Source organism: Hordeum vulgare, chromosome 4H (assembly GCF_904849725.1).
Source record: "Hordeum vulgare subsp. vulgare chromosome 4H, MorexV3_pseudomolecules_assembly, whole genome shotgun sequence".
Taxonomy (NCBI): Eukaryota; Viridiplantae; Streptophyta; class Magnoliopsida; order Poales; family Poaceae; genus Hordeum; species Hordeum vulgare.
In genome coordinates this window covers 511,960,280-511,962,716 of record NC_058521.1, presented here as the reverse complement: position 1 = coordinate 511,962,716, position 2,437 = coordinate 511,960,280, and the positions used below count along the sequence as shown (strand labels likewise).

The 2,437-nt window shown below is 54.1% G+C and overlaps 1 pseudogene; it reads left to right on the top strand.

The window, feature by feature from the left end:
* Nucleotides 1-569: 569 nt before the first annotated feature.
* On the top strand, nucleotides 570-2,042 carry LOC123446725 (annotated as a pseudogene).
* The last annotated feature ends 395 nt before the right edge of the window (nucleotides 2,043-2,437 follow it).

Below are 2,437 nucleotides of genomic sequence, written 5' to 3'. Positions count from 1 at the left end.
TTAAAACCCTCCTCGGGGGACTAGTGGAAGCAAAGCCCCGGGGATTTGAGATGATTGGGTGGAACAAAGGGATTCACCCAATCCCGTGAAATCCCTCCCTCTCAGAACCTCCCCAATCTCCCTTAACCAAACGAGGCCTTATGAAAACAATAATGCTAGACATACAAAAACTTGCAAAGGTTTACTTAACCTTCCAAACTAACTCTTCTCTCCCCCCCTGATTTTCAGTGCCGGTGGGGCCCCTCATCCCTCAATTACCAATCACAATCTTACACATCAGTTTGTACGTAAAATCTTTACGTAAGCCTTTGTAGGTGTAGCATTACTCTTATGAAAATTGTCACCCATGCAACTTATCGTTTGTAAATTGTTGCATGCACATAACTTTCGTAGAAGCATAGTAGTAGCTTCTAGAACACATCGCATAGACATAACTTCGTGGCGAAGGAGTGCAATAATTTTACTCAATAAAAGTAGACAAATTACCATTTCTGAATCAATCATTAATGACGAGGAAACTTGTCGAACACCTCACATTCGGCTACAAAGCTCACGGAAAGAAATTACTTATAGTAACGCTTTTCACACTAGCCTCCCTCAACACCTCCCAGCAAAACTGTAAACGCCGCGGCATCACCGTTCATGGACATGGAGGACATGTCGGGCGCCGTCAAGGACCTGGCCGCCCTCTCCACGCGGCTCCTCCTCCGCCTCGGCGGCAACAAGACCAACCTGGCCTTCTCACCGCTGTCGTTCCACTCGGTCCTCGTCCTCCTCGCCGCCGGTGCCACTGGCGAGACGCTCGACCAGATCCAGTCCTTCCTAGGCCCCTCCGGCGGCATGGCGCACGCATCCCTCGCCTCCTATGTAGCCTCTACTATCCTCGCCCTGGATGCCGATGGCGGTGCAGAGCCCGACGTCCGATGCGCTGTAGGCGTTTGGGTGGACTCGTCGCTCCGGCTAAGGCCCGCCTTTGCAGACAAGGTCGCCTCCCAGTACAAGGCTGCGGCTCGAGCCATGCCATTCCAAGAAAAGGTAACTAATGATTTATTGCGAAATTTCTGCTAGTAGCAAGATTCGACCACCTCTACTCTGAGTTAATTCTTTGGTGTGTCCACTCCACTGCGATGAAGGCTGAGGAGGCGAGAGTTGATATCAACCGCTGGTTCGAGGACAAGACCGGCGGCCTGATCAGAGAACTCATGCCGGTGGGCCACCTCAACTCCGACACTGTCCTGGTCTTCGGCAATGCGCTCTACCTGAGAGCCACATGGTTCGACCCGTTCGACCCCGACGAAACGGTGGACGGCGACTTCTTCTTGGCCGACGAGAGCAGTGTGCGCGTGCCGTTCATGAAGAGCAGAAACAGCCAGCGCATCAGCTGCCACCCAGGCTTCAAAGTCTTGCAGCTGCCCTTCGAGGGCGGCGGCGGCAGCGGCCGGCACAGTTTCAGCATGCACATCTATCTGCCGGACGAGCGCGATGGTTTGCAGGCCTTGGTCTGCGAGCTTAGCTCTGACAAGGCCGGGTTCCTGGACCGCTGCGTCCCTGCGCAGGCGGTCGAGGTGGGGGACTTGAGGATCCCCAAGTTCAAGGTGTCGCGCAAGATAGATGCGTCGCTCCTCCTGCAGGACATGGGCCTGAAACGACCGTTCTGGCCATCACATGACTTCGCGGAGATGGTTGATTACTCGGGATCGCTGCGGTGAATAGCGTTCTACACGAGTGCATGGTTGAGGTCGACGAGAATGGAACCATGGCCGCTGCAGCAACTGAAGCTGACATGATGATGGGCTTCTCCATCCATGGGGAGGAGCCGGTGCGCATCGACTTCGTTGCAGATCACCCGTTCCTGTTCCTCGTCAAGGAGGACGAAAGTGGAGTAGTTCTTTTTGCAGGGCAAGTCGCCAACCCTCTCGTCTAGTTCTGTTGCCTAGAAATCCATGAGAGCTGTTGATCTGAAAAAAATCCATGAGCGCTAGCAGTGCTCTTCTCTCCCGTGTCGGGGTGGAATAATGAATAATAGACAGCTTTTGTCAACAGCTTGCTTGATCCATAAATCCGCATCATTCAAATTTCTTTATTGGACTTTTATGCTTCCCTGTTGTTCACCTCCATGGCGTAAAGCATCTCCAATAGACGCGTTAAATAAGCGTCGCATTAAAAAACTTGTTCTTTTTGCGCGCGCTACCGCTCCGGACGCTTCAGCGAAGGCGTAAAAACCGCGCGCGGCATAACCAGTTCAGCGCGCGGGCGTAAACGCCATCACGTGTCGTTTATTTGCTGCGCCCGTTCCCTCTCGCTGCACATTCGAACGCCTGCTCGCAACTCCACTTACCCCGTCCAGCCGCGGCACCGTCGCCGCCCGCGCCATCCCATTTCTTCCGGCGATCGTTCCGGCACTTCCCCGGCCTATCCCCCGCGTCGCCGCTGCTTC